General features: G+C 57.0%; 1 long non-coding RNA gene across 1 annotated transcript in view; it reads right to left on the bottom strand.

Annotated features, from left to right (window-relative positions):
* LOC144949853 (uncharacterized) overlaps positions 1 to 19,723 on the bottom strand; it is a 45,623-nt gene that overhangs the window by 25,309 nt on the left and 591 nt on the right. The window lies entirely within an intron of this gene.

The raw sequence follows: 19,723 nt of genomic DNA, 5'->3' as shown, positions 1-19,723 counted from the left end.
CCGACGCAATCGCGGGGCGCGTCTCGGCGACTCGCGGAACGTCGAGCGGCCAGCAGCAAACAGCACCGTTGGACGTTGGCGACGGATGAATGGATCGACGGCACGTTTATTGATATCGAAAGGTCCCGGGGGGGGGGGGGGCGGGTGGCGTATCGCTGTTGGATGGTAATGATTTGAGAGTGACGAGAATAGATTGATGTTTTTTTATATTCATGACGATTGCATGCAGGTGACTGGCGTGCAAACATTACACTCAGTCCTCGTTGAAGGCGGTGGATGCGTTCCTGAGAGGTGCCGCGTTCAGGTTTGGCGAGATGGGATGTACTGTGGGTACGCCGCCAGGTTACTGTATCATTCCACGTACTGTATCACTGTACCGCTCAAACGCACAGCTCAAAGAAAGTAGTTCGTCGTCAGCCGCTTGGAAACCGCGCTATAACGGTGCACGTCCCGCGTTATAACGGAGCGCGTTCTAAGTTGTGGTGGGAAAACATCCCTAATGGAAGAACCGCGCTAGAGTGAAAACGCGTGAAGCAGGGACTGACCCAAGATGTTGTGCGTGTCTCCCAATGGGGGTTGAGCAAATGAGCCGTTACAAAAAACGTCACCTCCGATGAGCACGATTGGCTACGTACGGTGCAATAGAAGTCCAACACACACACGTACGTACGTACACACAGCCACACACCGAAAACTCCCACACACACGGAACAAACGGAGACGAAAGGCGGCGCGAATGAGGGAAGAGAAACTCCTTCCCTGCATCGTGACGACTCAGGGAAGGGGTTCGAGGGGGGGTGGAGGGTGTTGGTGCATTGTTGCACTTAGGCGTCTAATTTATGAACTTCACTCGAGGCGAGGATTAAGCGAACATGTTGGGGTGGCTTTTTTTTGTGCTGACAATTTGCACTTGGGGGTCATTATCAGTCTTTTGTCAACTCGCAATTAGCACCAACGCCACCGCCACCACCACCACCGCCACCCCAACCACCGCCAAAGAACACCCACCACCATCGCCACCATCACCACCACCGCCACCGCCACCCCAACCACCACCAAAGAACACCCACCACCACCACCGCCACCACCATCACCGCCGCCACCCCAACCACCGCCAAAGAACACCCACCACCATCGCCACCATCACCGCCACCACCACCACCGCCACCACCACCGCCACACCACAGAGTGACGGGCTCCGTGTATTCGCCTCACGTTTCTCTCCATCGTCGCGTTATTGACCCCCCAGGTTCCCCCTCGAGTCTCAGCCACTACTCACCTCGAGATCCTCATTGGACTCGCCCCGGCAAACCTCTCTGCTCCCCCCTCACCCTGCTCCCCCCTCACCCTGCTCCCCCTCACCCTGCTCCCACCTCACCCTGCTCCCCCCTCACCCTGCTCCCCCCTCACCCTGCTCCCCCCTCACCCTGCTCCCACCTCACCCTGCTCCCCCTCACCCTGCTCCCACCTCACCCTGCTCCCACCTCACCCTGCTCCCCCCTCACCCTGCTCCCCCCTCACCCTGCTCCCCCTCACCCTGCTCCCACCTCGCCCTGCTCCCATCTCACTCTGCTCCCCCCTCACCCTGCTCCCCCCTCACCCTGCTCCCCCCTCACCCTGCTCCCATCTCACTCTGCTCCCATCTCACTCTGCTCCCACCTCACCCTGCTCCCCCCTCACCCTGCTCCCCCCTCACCCTGCTCCCCCCTCACCCTGCTCCCACCTCACCCTGCTCCCCCTCACCCTGCTCCCACCTCACCCTGCTCCCACCTCACCCTGCTCCCCCCTCACCCTGCTCCCCCCTCACCCTGCTCCCCCTCACCCTGCTCCCACCTCGCCCTGCTCCCATCTCACTCTGCTCCCCCCTCACCCTGCTCCCCCCTCACCCTGCTCCCCCCTCACCCTGCTCCCATCTCACTCTGCTCCCATCTCACTCTGCTCCCACCTCACCCTGCTCCCCCCTCACCCTGCTCCCCCCTCACCCTGCTCCCCCCTCACCCTGCTCCCATCTCACTCTGCTCCCCCCTCACCCTGCTCCCCCCTCACCCTGCTCCCCCCTCACCCTGCTCCCCCCTCACCCTGCTCCCATCTCACTCTGCTCCCTTCTCACCCTGCTCCCCCCTCACCCTGCTCCCCCCTCACCCTGCTCCCCCCTCACCCTGCTCCCCCCTCACCCTGCTCCCCCCTCACCCTGCTCCCATCTCACCCTGCTCCCATCTCACTCTGCTCCCACCTCACCCTGCTCCCCCCTCACCCTGCTCCCCCCTCACCCTGCTCCCCCCTCACCCTGCTCCCCCCTCACCCTGCTCCCCCCTCACCCTGCTCCCCCCTCACCCTGCTCCCCCCTCACCCTGCTCCCATCTCACTCTGCTCCCTTCTCACTCTGCTCCCACCTCACTCGGCTCACCGACGCTGACTCTCTCTCCGCTGCAGCAACCCAAGGCTTCCGTCAAAGCCCTCCCCTCCGCCCCATTGCTCAGCGGGAGGTCGCTCATTCTCCTCTGCTGCCCCCATTGTCTGGAATGTCTTCTCCCCAGCGGTCCGTGCTGTTGACTGCCGGGCCCCAGACTTGTCCCCGTCTCGCCCTGCCGATGGCCGACTGCCTCTCCACACAGCGACCCGTGCCCTCTCTCATTCCGCGCGGCGTCTTGAGAATGTGGCCGCATGTCCACGCGGTCTGCTGCTGCTGCTGCTACTGCTGCTGTTGCTGCTGCTGCTACTGCTGCTACTTCTGTTGCTGCTGCTGCTACACACGCTATTACTGCTTTTGGTACTGCTGCTGTTGCTGCTGCTGTTGTTGCGGCTGCTACTGCTGCTGTTGTTGCTGCTGCAGCTACTGCTGCTGCTGCTGCTACGACTGCTGCTGCTGTTACTGCTGCTGCTGCTGCTATGACTGCTGCTGCTGCTACACACGCTATTACTGCTGTTGCTGCTGCTGCTGTTGCTGCTGCTGTTGCTGCTGTTGCTGCTGTTGCTGTTGTTGCTGCTGCTGTTGCTGCTACTGTTGCTGCTACTGTTGCTGCTCCTGTTGCTGCTCCTGTTGCTGCTGCTGTTGTTGCTGCTGTTGCTGCTGCCGCTGCTTTAAGTTTCAGGATGCGGTTAAACAAAATGAATTATTCGCCGAGAAACTGAGAACATTTCTCGGAAGCTTAATTTAATATATAAAAAAAAACCCATCACCACCACCAGCACCACCACGGCTGAGTACGTTTTTCAAACACGGGTGTTATTCCTGTTACATACGAAAGAAAAAATGATAATTGTAATAACACGATGGAACATTTTAATAAATATACTCGACGATACCCCAGACGGCGCGAGGAGGATTCGCGAGGAGCGCTGTGATTGGTCCACGCACCGAGGGCAGAGCGGGCAGAGCCGTGCCCGCCACCCACCACTCGAGCATCTGCCAACACTCTCGCTCATCTCTCCTCTCTCTTCCTACTCCAGTCCCTCTAATCTCTCTCTTTCTCTCTCGCCAGCTCCTTCCCCGTGTACCCCACTCTCTCTCTCTCTTTATTTACGATCAGAGGAAACAAGAAGATGCTCGGTGTAGTCGGCACTTTGCTTCATTCATCATTTCGTAATTTTTTTATAACTTTGCTTTATGTAACTCCCCACCTCTCGCTCACTCTCTCGCTGTCTCTCGTTCTGCACGCAGCCCTTCTCGCAGTCCAACGGCCTCCGACGGGTAGCTCATAACTCCACGCAGAGCTCCCCGTCATCTGCCACCGAGCACACGGCCTCCTCCATCGCCCACTGCTCCTTGAAGGCCGGCACGGCGTGGGTCAACTGCGCATGGCGGAACTCCAGCCCACACACCCTGGCTCCGTCCAGAGCGCGGAAGATGCCCAGGCTGCTGGCCGGACGTTTCCCCTCCAGGGCCACCTTCCTCGCCCTGTACATGGCGAGCTTGGCGTAGCCGACGAGCACGTTGACCAGCCCCTGAAGATGTTGGGGTCCGTCGCCCTTTTCTTTCGTGTTGTGCGCGCTGGATTTAGCGCCACAGCGCGTGGATTTATTGCGATTATTAGTTTGTTTGCTGGTGGCTTTGTGTATTTCATATCAGAATCGCCTCCAGTGCTGTTGCTGCTGGCGGCAATAAAAAGTTGTTTAAAAGTCAAAGTCTCTCTGCTTTACCCGTTGCCGCCTCCTCTAGTTCCCCTGCCTGTCTCCCCCCTCTCTATCCTCTGTCTACCAACTCTATTCTCTCCACTCTCGTGCGTTCCTACTCCCCCCACCCCCCCTTCTCTCTACCCTTCCCTCTCTTACTGCTCACTCTCTCCTTCCCCTGCCCCCAACGTCTCCCCCTCCCCTCCCTCCTGTTGACACTCTTTCTTCCGTCACTCTCTCCTGTTTCTCTCCCTCCCCTTCCTCATCCCCCTCCGTCTCCACGCACACACGAAGGCCTTGCTAAGTCGCGGCTGCTCCCGCGGGAGCGAGGGTCCAGCTTGTTCTCATCTCGTGCCCGCGGACGCCCTTGAACCCGATTCGTGATTTATTCCGCGCCGACTCAGGTGCTCCACGCGTCTTCCGAGCACGGGACTCTGCGTCTGTGTGTGTGTGGTGGCTGGGTCGTCTGTGTGTGTGTGGTGGCTGGGTCGTCTGTGTGTGTGTGGTGGCTGGGTCGTCTGTGTGTGTGTGGTGGCTGGGTCGTCTGTGTGTGTGTGGTGGCTGGGTCGTCTGTGTGTGTGTGGTGGCTGGGTCGTCTGTGTGTGTGTGGTGGCTGGGTCGTCTGTGTGTGTGTGGTGGCTGGGTCGTCTGTGTGTGTGTGGTGGCTGGGTCGTCTGTGTGTGTGTGGTGGCTGGGTCGTCTGTGTGTGTGTGGTGGCTGGGTCGTCTGTGTGTGTGTGGTGGCTGGGTCGTCTGTGTGTGTGTGGTGGCTGGGTCGTCTGTGTGTGTGTGGTGGCTGGGTCGTCTGTGTGTGTGTGGTGGCTGGGTCGTCTGTGTGTGTGTGGTGGCTGGGTCGTCTGTGTGTGTGTGGTGGCTGGGTCGTCTGTGTGTGTGTGGTGGCTGGGTCGTCTGTGTGTGTGTGGTGGCTGGGTCGTCTGTGTGTGTGTGGTGGCTGGGTCGTCTGTGTGTGTGTGGTGGCTGGGTCGTCTGTGTGTGTGTGGTGGCTGGGTCGTCTGTGTGTGTGTGGTGGCTGGGTCGTCTGTGTGTGTGTGGTGGCTGGGTCGTCTGTGTGTGTGTGGTGGCTGGGTCGTCTGTGTGTGTGTGGTGGCTGGGTCGTCTGTGTGTGTGTGGTGGCTGGGTCGTCTGTGTGTGTGTGGTGGCTGGGTCGTTTGTGTGTGTGTGGTGGCTGGGTCGTCTGTGTGTGTGTGGTGGCTGGGTCGTTTGTGTGTGTGTGGTGGCTGGGTCGTCTGTGTGTGTGTGGTGGATGGGTCGTTTGTGTGTGTGTGTGTGATGGGTCGTCTGTGTGTGTGTGTGTGATGTCTGTGTGTGTGATAGATGGGTCGTTTGTGTGTGTGTGTGTGATGTCTGTGTGTGTGTGATGGCTGGGTTGTCTGTGTGTGTGATTGCTGAGTCGTCTATGTGTGTGTGATGGGTCGTCTGTGTGTGTGTGTGATGGCTGGGTCGTCTGTATGTGTGTGATGGATGGGTCGTCTGTGTGTGATGTCTGTGTGTGTGTGGTGTCTGTGTGTGTGTGTGTCTGTGTGTATGTGGTGTGTCTGTGTGTGTGTGATGGCTGTGTGTGTGTGATGGCTGGGTTGTCTGTGTGTGTGTGTCTGTGTGTGTGTGATGTCTGTGTGTATGTGATGGCTGGCTCGTATTGTTGAGCAAGGTCACGAGGTCACTGCCAGAACAATGGACCCAGGTCACGCGTGATTACAGCCGATCTCCCTTCTCGTTCGTCCCCCTCCGCTGCACAGCTCCTCGCGAGCTGAACAAAAAAGTGTTCTGGACTAATGGGCAGAAAGAGAGAGAGAGAGACAGAGAGGGGGACTGCCGGAGTGAATTCTGAGAAAAAGCCATCAAGAGACTCGCATTTCACAAATTCCAGCGCTCCCCCCTCTCCTTCTCTCTGTTTATCTCTGTGTCTCTGACTCACTCGCGCACACCCGGGCATCTCGCCTCTGAGAAGACATCGCCAATCGTCGCATCTCTCCAAGCACTTCTCAGCGACCGTTGCCGACCTACCAGAGGCGCGGCAAATGGCCGCGAGTATCGGAGGTGGATGTTCAGCGACGGCGAGAGGGAAAAAAAGAGAGAGGCAGAGAGTGGGGAGGCCGTCGGACTGCGAGGAGGGCTGCGTACAGAACGAGAGAGAGAGAGAGCGAGAGAGAGAGCGAGAGGGTGAGCGAGAGAGTGAGCGAGCGAGAGAGCGAGAGAGTGAGAGAGTGAGCGAGTGAGCGAAAGAGTGAGCGAGAGAGCGAGAGAGTGAGAGAGTGAGCGAGAGAGTGAGCGAGAGAGTGAGTGAGCGAGAGAGTGAGCGAGAGAGAGAGCGAGAGAGAGAGCGAGAGAGTGAGCGAAAGAGTGACCGAGAGAGTGAGCGAGAGAGTGACCGAGATAGTGAGCGAGAGAGTGAGCGAGAGAGTGAGCGAGAAGTGGGGGTTTACATAAAGCAAAGTAAAAAAAAATTACGAAATGATGAACGAAGCAAAGTGCCGACTACACCGAGCATCTTCTTGTTTCCACTGATCGTAAAAAAGAGAGGCAGAGACAGCTTAAACAATACAATGTCAAATCATTGTGATTCACTTGATTCAAAATGCAAGTCAACTGCGTCTTAACAGCCAATGGTCATAATTCAATAGAACTGATGGAAAAAAAATCTAAATAGCAAAAACCATAGTTCTCCAAAAAACAAACAAGTTCATATAACCTCATCCAGAGCACGCATTTGCAAATAAAATAGTTCTACCTCTCAAGCACATTCTTCTGCGGTTTAGTTCTTGTCTTCATACTGGGCCTTGTTTTTCATTAAATATGCTGCAAGGTACTCAATGGGACTTGGTGGTCTGTCCTTGGCAAGCACAGACAGCTTCTGAAGGAGGATCGGCATCAGGGCTTGGTGAAGATATGCACGCGTAGGCAGCGCCTGCAGGTCCTCCTCCTGCTTGGAACGGTCCCCGCCAACCCTCTCGCTCTCCATGGTTTTCTGGAGACTGTCTGCAAGTCCGAACTCTGCTTGTGGATTTTTCAGGTCCCTAGGACTGCGACTCGGCCGCTTGCTGAGCCGACACCACCGCCTGTTCGTCCACCATCGCTGACGCCTCGCTGTTCAAGGTCCTTAGAAACATCCTCCTAAGGTTCAGCCTCCATTTCTCTCCGACGGTCATCATCTTTGGATACCCGAAGGGCGACGGATCCCAACATCTTCAGGGGCTGGTCAATGTACTCGTCGGCTACGCCAAGCTCGCCATGTGCAGGGCGAGGAAGGTGGCCCTGGAGGGGAAACGTCCGGCCAGCAGCCTGGGGGCATCTTCCGCGCTCTGGTCGGAGCCAGGGTGTGTGGGCTGGAGTTCCGCCATGCGCGGCTGACCCACGCCGTGCCGGCCTTCAAGGAGCAGTGGGCGCTGGAGGAGGCCGTGTGCTCGGTGGCAGATGACGGGGAGCTCTGCGTGGAGACACGAGCTGCCGTCGGAGGCCGTAGGACTGCGAAGAGTGCTGGGTGCAGATGCAGCACTTGTCGTAGTTAAAAAAATTACATAGAAAACAGGGGGAACATATAGAAACTGAGTAGGGCAAGGGGGGTAGAGAGAGGGGGTAGAGAGAGAGAGGGGGTAGAGAGAGGGGTTAGAGAGAGAGAGGGGGTAGAGAGAGGGGGTAGAGAGATAGGGAAGGTGTAAGGAGGAGGAGCAGAGTGTGCTTCTTCGTGCTGATCTTTGTGTCTACGAAGAAAGTAGCACAGATCGATGTCGTTGCACAATGGTACAACACGTAAATATTTCATTTAAAAAAAGGGGGAGGGGGGGGGGCACGTAATGCAAAGCAATGGGACAAAAAAAACCTGGAAATGATGAACGAAGCAAAGTGCCGACTAAACCAAGCATCTTCTTGTTTCCTCTGATCGTAAAAAAAAGAGAGAGGGGGGAGAGAGAGGAGAGAGAGAGAGACGGGGTGGCGAGAGAGAAATGGGAAGGGGGAGAGATTGGGGGGGGGAGAACGATCTCGGCCTCTACACGAGATTAAGCGCGTGCGTGCGCGCAGGAAGCCACGCGACAAAAAAACACAAAGACAAAGACCACCCGTGTAGCCTTTAAAGGACTGGTGGGGCAAGTGCTGTTAGCCGGCAACGAAGGCACAGGTGGAGGTGGGCGGCCAGGACCCCGCTCCGGCCGCCTTTGTCTCCGCAGTGGCGACAATTTCACAGCTCACCAAATACTCACTTGAGGCTGGGTCGACCACACACACAAAGACACAATAACACGGCGTTGGTGGGTAGGGCTGTGTGTTGGTGGTGGTGTAAGGTGGAGTGTTTGCGTCGTGTGTGTGTGTTGGTGGTGGTGGTGTTATGTGGGTGAGCTCCTCCGGCAGGCAAGGCTGCGTTGGCTGGGTCATGTATCCCGCATGCCCAGCCACCGCATGCCCAGCCACCGCATGCCCAGCCACCGCATGCCCAGCCACCGCATGCCCAGCCACCGCATGCCCAGCCACCGCATGCCCAGCCACCGCATGCCCAGCCACCGCATGCCCAGCCACCGCATGCCCAGCCACCGCATGCCCAGCCACCGCATGCCCAGCCACCGCATGCCCAGCCACCGCATGCCCAGCCACCGCATGCCCAGCCACCGCATGCCCAGCCACCGCATGCCCAGCCACCGCATGCCTAAACAGCTTTTGTTCGGCCGGATCGAGGGGGCTAAACGGGCGCGGCACGGGCTAGAGAAGAGATGGAGTGATGTGGTACAGGAGGACGGGGAGCTGAGTGGACTTGCCGATGACTGGTACCAGCGGTGTCAAGATCAGTCCCTGTGCAGGAAGCTCGTGAAGGACGCTACTGTCCAACAACAACGGAGGGCAGAGGAGCGACACTCACAACAACGAGCGGAGCGCCGGGTGGCTAAAGCACAGCAAGTTGTCACAGTAGGGGGCACAGGTGGTGCATCAGCCAGTCATCTCGGTCATCTCAGTCAGTCGACCCGTGGCACCTGGGTCTTCCCCGTGACCTCCTGCCAGCGGGCGTTCGACACTTCGCGTGGCCTCAACGTGCACCTAGCCTGGCACAAGCGTCGTGGTGACGTCACCGCCACTTAGTGGTGAATGGCGGTTGTTGTTGTTGTTGTGTGGGGTGGTGTTTGAGTGTGTGTGTGTTGGTGGTGGTGTAAGATTGAGTGTTTGAGTGTGTGTGTGTTGGTGGTGATGTAAGATGGAGTGTGTGTGTGTTGGGTAAAGAAAGGCGCGGAGAGCAATGGAGAGACGTAATTATAATAATGATTATACCGCAGTTATTTATTTATCCATGAGATCCATACTGAGTGGTAAGACTCGTTTTTAGGAGAGTGCTGTGGCAAATGTTGTTTTTAAAGATGTCATCAGTCAATTAATGATAAGTGTTCTTGATGACACACGTGGGAGCAAACCGGAGCACCGGGAGAAAACCCACGCGCCCGCAGGAGGGCAACGCTCTTCACCCGCCGTACAGATGGAAACAGATGGATATTGTGGCAACCGCCGCCACCGATACCACCACCACCGCCGCCGGCTTCTACAGAGAAAGGGAGAGACAGAGGGAGAGACAGAGGGAGAGACAGAGGGAGAGACAGAGGGAGAGACAGATGGAGAGACAGAAGGAGAGACAGAGGGAGAGACAGAGGGAGAGACAGAGGGAGAGACAGAGGGAGAGACAGAGGGAGAGACAGATGGAGAGACAGAGGGAGAGACAGAGGGAGAGACAGAGGGAGAGACAGAGGGAGAGACAGAGGGAGAGACAGAGGGAGAGACAGAGGGAGAGACAGAGGGAGAGACAGAGGGAGAGACAGAGGGAGAGACAGAGGGAGAGACAAAGTGCGGTGGCTATCGGCGTCGCTCGCGCGAGGAGAAGTCGGCGGAGGCGCCGCGGTCGATGAGAAGGCGAACTCGGTGACTGGCGTTGGGCCAGGGTGGTGGTGGTGGTGGCAGAGGAGGGGGGGGGGTGAGCTGGGAGGGAGGCGAGGAGGTGAGCTGGGAGGGAGGCGAGGGGGTGAGCTGGGAGGGAGGCGAGGGGGTGAGCTGGGAGGGAGGCGAGGGGGTGAGCTGGGAGGGAGGCGAGGGGGTGAGCTGGGAGGGAGGCGAGGGGGTGAGCTGGGAGGGAGGCGAGGGGGTGAGCTGGGAGGGAGGCGAGGGGGTGAGCTGAGAGGGAGGCGAGGGGTGAGCTGGGAGGAAGGCGAGGGGGTGAGCTGGGAGGGAGGCGAGGGGGTGAGCTGGGAGGGAGGCGAGGGGGTGAGCTGGGAGGGAGGCGAGGGGGTGAGCTGGGAGGGAGGCGAGGGGTGAGCTGGGAGGGAGGCGAGGGGTGAGCTGGGAGGGAGGCGAGGGGGTGAGCTGGGGAGGGAGGCGAGGAGGTGAGCTGGGAGGGAGGCGAGGGGTGAGCTGGGAGGGAGGCGAGGGGCTGAGCTGGGAGGGAGGCGAGGGGGTGAGCTGGGGAGGGAGGCGAGGGGTGAGCTGGGAGGGAGGCGAGGGGTGAGCTGGGAGGGAGGCGAGGGGGTGAGCTGGGAGGGAGGCGAGGGGCTGAGCTGGGAGGGAGGCGAGGGGGTGAGCTGGGGAGGGAGGCGAGGAGGTGAGCTGGGAGGGAGGCGAGGGGGTGAGCTGGGAGGGAGGCGAGGGGGTGAGCTGGGGAGGGAGGCGAGGGGGTGAGCTGGGAGGGAGGCGAGGGGGTGAGCTGGGAGGGAGGCGAGGGGGTGAGCTGGGAGGGAGGCGAGGGGGTGAGCTGGGGAGGGAGGCGAGGGGGTGAGCTGGGAGGGAGGCGAGGGGGTGAGCTGGGAGGGAGGGAGAGCGGCTGAGCGAGTCTCGCCCCAGGCGGAGGCAGCTGCCAAGCCCCGTTCCGTCTCACGCCACTCAGCAGCAGCGCCTCCTCCACCACCACCACCAACAGCAACGAGCAACACGACAGCCACTGCCACTATCACAAACCACAGCCACCGCAGCTGCTGCCTTGATGATGATGTTTTATCTGCACGGCGGTCTGCTCGTTGTTGTGAACGTCGCTCACCACTTGCAACAAAGACAAATATCCCCCGTGTAGCCTTCACATACTGTAGGGACAAGTGCTGTTAACGAGTAGCACCTATGAAAGCCGGCACCACACACGAGGGCAGTGGTGGCCAGCACCACGCCAGGCCGCCTTTGTCTTCCCAGCAGCGATGTTTACACACCGCACCAGGTACTCATTTTAGGCTGAGTCGACCGCGGGGAGTTCCAGGACCGGTTCAGATAATCGTCACCGTTGTTGATGGCCGTGAGCGGGGATCGAACTCGGCTCGCCAGGTTCGCAGCGCATTGCGCTAACCGCCACACCACCGCTCCCCACCTCACCACGAAGCACCACTACATCTACCATCACCACCGTAGCTACCACCACCACCAACTACTCTAACTACCACCAGAGCCGGATTAAGGCGCGGGGCTTTAGGGGCTACAGCCCACGGGCCTCCGCCAGCTGGAAGGCCTCCAGAGATGAAGTGAAAACTTATTTCGTTGCGAATGGTGAATTTTATTTGTTGTTAGCCTTGTAAAAAATAAAATTATATTTTTCTTTCACTTTGTTTTCCTTTAGAAAATATTACTGGGGGGGGGGGGGGGTCACTGTACCTGTAGCCCAGGGGGGCCTACACAATCTGAATCCGGCCCTGACCACCACCACATGCACCACTTATGACCACCAAAGACAAAGGTCCCCCGTGCAGCCTTTAACAAACAGCTGGGGGGCAAGTGCTGTGAGCGTGCAGCACCTCCCGAAAGCCGGCATGGAGCGGTGGGTGGCCAGCACCACGCCCGATGTTGACACAGCGCACCAAGTACTCATTTAATGAGGGCTCAGTCAACCTACTACCACCACCGCCGCCGCCGCCGCCACACAACAACCACCACAACCACCACCACCGCCCACCCCCCTCGACTGCCTCCGGAGCGAAATCGCAACCAGCTTTGTGGAGCTCATTACGGGGGATGATGAATACGGGACCGTCGGCGGCTCGCTCCGTGTTTGTACAGATGTATGTACTACCCCACCCCCCACCACACCACAAAGGGAAACACGCGCACCACGTGCTTCGTAGCGCATATGCCGATTACATTAAATAAATAAGTGTCCCCAATGTCGTTTATTTACCCGCAGAACGCCGCAGTCTGTTTAGTTGTCGCTCGCGAAGTTCGCTCCGCCGACGCACTCTAGGCACTAATTGTCGGAGCGCGCCTATTCTGTGCGAGCGTAGTACGTCTGAATTGTGACGACGATGATGCGACTAGTAAACTCGCCGTGCGATATCGCCGGCTCTCTGTGTGTGTCCGCGACAACCTCGAGACGTCTTGAGACTCCGCGATGGTTTCCGCCAAAACGATAAAGCGTCCGCTTCATACTCTACTTTCTCTACTTCCTCTTCGGCAGGGTCACCCTTTTAACCCCGTAGGCTGAGCGCCTTCATGCGGAGGGTAACGGGGAGGGGATTTGTTTTGCTGTTAATTCCAGGCAGCTCAGACGGCCAAACCAACTGCACGTGGCGGATTCTGGCGGGTTCGTCGTTATTTGCGAGATAACCTTTAATGCGGTTAAGGGCTAAATGTTAACTTCCCAGCATCAAAGAGTCACCCCATCCGATGCACTTTAGGAGCCGTCTGCTTATTCATTGTTAATGGCAACGCTCACAGAGAGAGAGAGAGAGAGCCGTGCGGACTAATGCAACTTTATGAGAGTCCTGCAATTCAATATGGATTTTCCCCCAAGTCTTCGCCGAGCCAGATTAAGGAACCCACTCAGATTTCCTACGGTAAAAAATGTTAATTTATGAAGCTCACAGAGCCAGACAAAGGCACTTTACAACGTCTGCAAAGCGATATAAAATCCCAAGGTCGGCCGCAGAGCTAGACCAAGAAACGTAGTTTTATTTTAAAAATATTATAATTCATCGTCCATGTCGAAGTGACATCATCCCTTGTAAAACAATCATTTACAACCCCGTTGCTAATCCACAACTGGATGCATGCCTCCCAACACCCCGTCGATCGTGTGGTGGGTGTTTTGACCTCACTGCACCACGCTGGCGAGCCCGGGTTGCCGAAGGGAGACTAGACGCGTAAAGAAGACGCGCTTAGAAGGATGTCGCTCGCCACACACTGGCGTTCGCAGCGGCCTGGAATTGAACTCGGGTGGCCAAAGTCTCGGGCTCAGCTGCGCCGACCGCCGCTCCGCCGCTCCTCCCCCACGACGACGAATGTGAACAACAGAAGCCAGAAGCGACATCGGAGAGGCAGGGAAGGGGCCACCCAGGACGGGTAAATTATTTGGCGGCGCGTCATCGATCCACGTGTCAATCCGTGCTCGCCGCCAGAGCCGAGTGAATTAGCGGTGAGAGGAGAGGACGAGAAGGGAGAGAGAGAGAAGGGAGAGAGAGCGGGAATAGAGAGTGAGGGAGGGAGGAGGGGGAGAGAAGAGGCAATACATTAACAGATACGACGTTGGGGGGGGGGGGGTTGTCTGTGTGGAGCGAGACCTGGGGAGGGATGACCCGGCACCCCCAGCTCCCCGTTGCTCGCCGTCACTCCTCACCCTCACCAGGATTCATGAGCCAGACGAGGAGGCACCCAAAGAGATTCCCCCCCACGCGAGATACTTTTTGGGTTCACATGTTCGCCAATAACACTGCCCCCCCCCCCCACTAAAACGGTAACGTAATTGACTCGACGTTTCGGGTGATCGTCCTCGTTCAGAGCAGAGACAAGATTAAGGTTGGGCTGATATGGTGCGGGAAGAGCGTGGGAGTGGTGAGGTTAGTATCGTGCACGACCGGCCGTTTTTGTACCCCCCCCCCCCCGCTTAATACTTACGTTCAAGCAATGTATTAGATACTCGTTTGAGGCTGGGTCGACCTAGGGGAGACCCAGGACCGATTAAAATATTAGTGAATGTCATTTGTCAAATATTAATTACTGTTATTACACACACACACCCTTCACACCCCCCCCCCACACACACTCCCCACTGACATACACTCCCTACTGACACACATACTCACACACCCCTAACACACTCCCCACCACACACATACACTCCCACCACACACACACATCACACACACTGCCCCCTCCCCACACACACTCCCCACTTACATACACTCACACCACACACACACATCACACACACTGCCCCCTCCCCACACACACTCCCCACTTACATACACTCCCGACTGACACACATACTCACACACCCCTAACACACTCCCCACCACACACATACACTCCCACCACACACACATCACACACACTGCCCCCTCCCCACACACACTCCCCACTTACATACACTCACACCACACACACACATCACACACACTGCCCCCTCCCCACACACACTCCCCACTTACATACACTCCCTACTGACACACATACTCACACACCTCTAACACACTCCCCACCACACACACACACTCCCACCACACACACACATCACACACACTGCCCCCTCCCCACACACACTCCCCACTTACACAAACCCATGACACACATTCCCCACCCATGGCACTCTCCCTCCCCACTTACACACACAACTCACACACACACATCCCACACACACATCCCACACACACATCCTACACACACACATCCTACACACACACATCCCACACACACATCCCACACACACATCTCACACACACACATCCCACACACACATCCGACACACACACACTACCTCTCCCCCAAACACACCCACACACATTCTACACACACACATCCTACACACACACATCCCACACACACATCCCACACACACATCCCACACACACATCCTACACACACACATCCTACACACACACATCCCACACACACATCCCACACACACATCCGACACACACACACTACCTCTCCCCCAAACACACCCACACACACACATTCTACACACACACATCCTACACACACACATCCCACACACACATCTCACACACACACATCCCACACACACACATCCCACACACACACATCAAACACACATCCCACACACACATCCCACACACACATCCTACACACACACATCCCACACACACATCCCACACACACATCCTACACACACACACTACCTCTCCCCTAAACACACCCACACACATTCTACACACACACACATCCCACACACACATCCTACACACACACACTACCTCTCCCCTAAACACACCCACACACATTCTACACACACACATCCTACACACACACATCCCACACACACATCTCACACACACACCCCACACACACACATCACACACACACATCCCACACACACATCCTATACACACACACTACCTCTCCCCAAACACACCCACACACACACATTCTACACACACATCCTACACACACACATCCCACCAACACATCTCACACACACACATCCCACACACACACATCACACACACACATCCCACACACACATCCCACACACACACCCCCCCCCACACACACACACATCCCCCCACACACACCGCACACACACACCGCACACACACATCCCCCACACACCCCCCACACACACACATCCCCCACACACACCCCACACACACACACCCCACACACACACATCCCCCACACACACCCCCCACACACACCCCCCACACACACACCCCACACACACCCCCCACACACACACCCCACACACACACCCCCCACACACACCCCCCACACACACATCTCCCCCACACACCCCCACACACACACCCCACACACACACATCCCCCACACACACACCCCACACACACACCCCACACACACACACCCCACACACACACATCCCCTACACACACCCCACTCTCCGTGTCCCCCACCCCCTCCCATCGCACGTCATCCCATCCAACACCGCGCGCTGCCATTTCCCCGCGAGGCGCCGGCCCGTGCGGTGAACACGTGTCACCCACCACCCCCCACAGCGCCACCCCCCACCCCCACACCCCCCCACACCCCCCCCACACCCCCAACACCCCGGCACCACCTCCCCATGACTGAGACTTCTTGGACCTCGTCTGTAGCCGGAGGCTCTAGAAGCAGCATCACAATTTGACTGCCCCCCCTCCCATCCACCACATGCTGATTTGTCTCTCTCTCCCTCTTTTTTCTCCCGATCCCCAATCTGACTGCTGACATGTATGTTGAACTTCATTCGCACCGTACGTAGCCAAGCGTGATAATTTTAGGTAACACAAACTGATGACAAAAAAAGTTCTAACGAAATTAGTTCGTCAAGGTAGATGATTTAAAAGTGCACAGCTTCCAATGGCTTCCGAATGTCGGAAGGGATGAGCGTTCCAGACGGCCGCAGGAGCGCTTCTGAAAGCGCGCGATGCGGTGACCGCCGCCTTTGTTCGATGGCTGAGCCAAATGCCGCTGCTGCGAGAATGACCGGAACATCTCTCACCTCTCCAGATTCCTCTACCCCACCCCCTACCCAGCCCAAATCATACCCCCCCCCCCCAATTCTAAATTCTCTACAACTGCACCCCCCCACCCAGCCCCCCAATTCTCTGGCTTCCCCCACAATTCTGCTTTCCAGCCATATCCACCGACCCTCGAGGGCGATGATGAGCACGTGCCCACTGTCACGTGCCCACGTGGTCACGTGGCACGTCGAGCAGCCGCGGTCGCGTGCCGGTGAGCAAAGCGGCACGTGACTTGACTTGCAATCCGGAATCCGCCGGTTCGATTCGAACTCCGGGCGCTCGAGTTCTAAACGTGACTGGGCTTCAGAAGCAGAATTGGAATATTGTTTTTGTGCTGGAGGAAGAATCCGATGAGCTATGGAGCTCTTTTTCACAGATGTCCAGTAGCGGCACGGGGTAAGAGCGTTACAACAACAAACAGCGCAACGACAAACAGTACGACAACAAACAGTGCAACAACAAACAGTACACACAAACACGATAGTAGTGTAAAGTACAGAAAAAGTTAACATAACACATTCCTGCGGAGGGAGCTGGTAGGAACGTTGGGTTGCTCGGTCAATGTCCAGGGTCAACGGCGGCGTGGTGTATTCCGCAAATATGCCCGACTGTGAGGGCGGGCACAAGCCGGCGTGAGTAGGTTAAACGTTGAGTTTTATAAGGGCACCACGGGGTGACCAGCCCCTCCCCACCCAGCCCCACCCCTCCCACCCCCCAGCCCCTCCCCACCCTCCCCACCCAGCCCCTCCCCACCCTCCCCTCTCCACCCAGCGCCACCCCTCCCATTTTTGGATGCACGACGGACGGACCCAATAATCCCCTGTGGGCTGGTGTAACCAGGAGGTTCCTACCAGTATTACCCAAACACATACCAATGAAACTAAACCATCTCCATCCTACCAGGCTAAGCCAACTGAGATATTCACTTATTTTCCAGAAGCCACCTGGCCACAAATGATAGCTCAACAAAGTGGCCCATCATTTGGACATTTATGGCACCAAAATAATCTAAATAATCTCAATGCGTGTTTCTAATCCAGAATCCGCCGGCTTAGAAACGTGACGGGACTACCAATCCAGAATCCGCCTTTTCGTTTTGAACTCCTGGCGCTGGAGTTTCCAAACGTGATCCGACTTGCAATCCAGAATCCGCGTCTGTCTACATGAATAGTCTAAACAGCAACAGAAAACCGACGTTTTATTTTATCAGGTAAGCCCCACTGAGCTATGTAGCTCTTTTTCAGAAGCGACCTGGCCACAAATGATAGCTCAACGAAGTGGCTTATCACGTGGACATTTATAGCAGCCAAAGACTCGAAACGCGCGTTGCTAAAGGTGGAGAGAAAACCCGGAGGACCCGGAGAAAAATCCACGCGACCACGGGGAGAGAGAGAGAGACACGCAAACTCCAAAGATACAGCAGCGGGCGTCAGGGTAGGGATCGAATCCACGACCTCCTGCATACCAGGCGAGGCAGTTAACATCTCGTCACCGTGACTGAGATGACTGGCAGATGCATCAGCGGTGTTCCTCTACCGGTTCCAATCGCAGCGTTTTTGGCGTTTTGGCCTCCGTTGGGAACTTGGAGATCTCGCGAGGTTGTTTAGGAAGGAGGGATAGGGGGGAAAAATAAAAATAGAGAAAATTTCTGATGGAGCTGCCCCATTGCTGAGCGAATATTGCCAGCGAAACCCGGAGACGGGGACACAACTTTTGTAGAGCGAAGCAATAAATAAATAAATAGCACCAACTCTCGCGAGAGCTCATCAGATTAGACCCGAACTGGCGTGGTGAAGTATGGTCGAGCAAACTTCCACGGCCGGCACCGCGTGGGGAGGGGGGGGGGAGACCCTCACCGGGCAGGAGTCTGAGAAGAGGGCCGCTCTCCAAAAATGTCACCTTGACAGGAATCGAACGCAGGTGCATCGCCCGGGTCATAGCGCAGCACGCTAACCACTGCGCCACCACTCCACTCCGGCCAGTGATCGGTTTCATGTTTCGCTTGGCCAGGCCTCGTCCTCGCGCGCTCTCTCTCTGCGGAGAGCATCTCGCGGTGGCTAGGAGATGTTAACTGCCTGGCCTGGTGTGCAGGAAGTCGTGGGGTTCGATCCCGACCTTGACGCCTGCTGTATATTTGGAGTTTGCGTCTCTCTCTCTCCCGTGGTCGCGTGGTTTTTTTCTCCCGGTCCTCCGGTATTTCCCTCCACATTTAAAATCAACATCACGCGTTCAGAATATTTGGCTGCTGACGTACATTTCCACCTGATAAGCCACTTCTTTGGGCTATCATTTGTGATGGTCAGGTCGCTTCTGAAAAAGAGCTATACAGCTCAGTGGGCCTTACCTGGTAAAATAAAAAGAAATGTTTGTCGTTTTATTTTTTATTTTTGCTGTACATCTCCCAGCGCAGAGCTCAGCGCGCTAACCACTGCGCCACCACCCCATCTGTCCGATACAAAAAATAATAATCTCGTGCACGCCTCGCTCGCAGGCAAATTAATCTCCCCACCCCCTCCTCCTGCTCCTCTGAACGGACCGAAGAGCGGGGGAGGGGGGGGGCGGTGGGGGGAGGGAGGAGGGAGGGGAGGGGGGGTCTCTCCCTCTTTTTCCGACTTAAAAAAATCAATCCGTTCCATTACCGCGGGTAGCCGACACAGCACCGAGCGCGCGGTTAACAGCCGCTGAGTCTACAATCCGTGTAATCACAAGGCGGCCGCCACACGGCTGGCGAGGTGTGTGTGTGAGCACGTGTGTGTGCCTACCTAGTGCCACTAGGGAGACAAAGGCGGCCGGGCGTGGTGCTGGCCACCCACCCCATCGTGTGCCGTGCCGGCTTTCATAGGTGCTCGCTAACAGCCCTTGCCCCAGCAATCTGTTAAAGGCTATAGGGGGGATCTGCGTCTTTGTTTGTACAGTCGTATGTATGTGCGCGTGTGAATAATGTGCGTGTGTAAATGGGCGCGCGTGTTTGTATATATGTGTGTCTTTGTGTCATCTCAGTCAGTCGACCCGTGGCACCTGCTGGGTCTGCCCCGTGACCTCCTGCCAGCGGGCGTTCGACAATTCACGTGGCCTCAAGGTGCACATGGCCTGGCACAAGTGTCGTGGTGACGTCACCGCCACTTAGTGGCGAATGGCAGTTGTTGTTGTTGTGTCTATACGTCTGTGTGTCTACATGTG

This window comes from Lampetra fluviatilis, chromosome 3, assembly GCF_964198595.1.
Source record: "Lampetra fluviatilis chromosome 3, kcLamFluv1.1, whole genome shotgun sequence".
In the NCBI taxonomy this organism is placed as follows: Eukaryota; Metazoa; Chordata; class Hyperoartia; order Petromyzontiformes; family Petromyzontidae; genus Lampetra; species Lampetra fluviatilis.
Note: the sequence above shows the minus strand (reverse complement) of the source record. Positions and strands in the feature narration are given on the sequence as shown.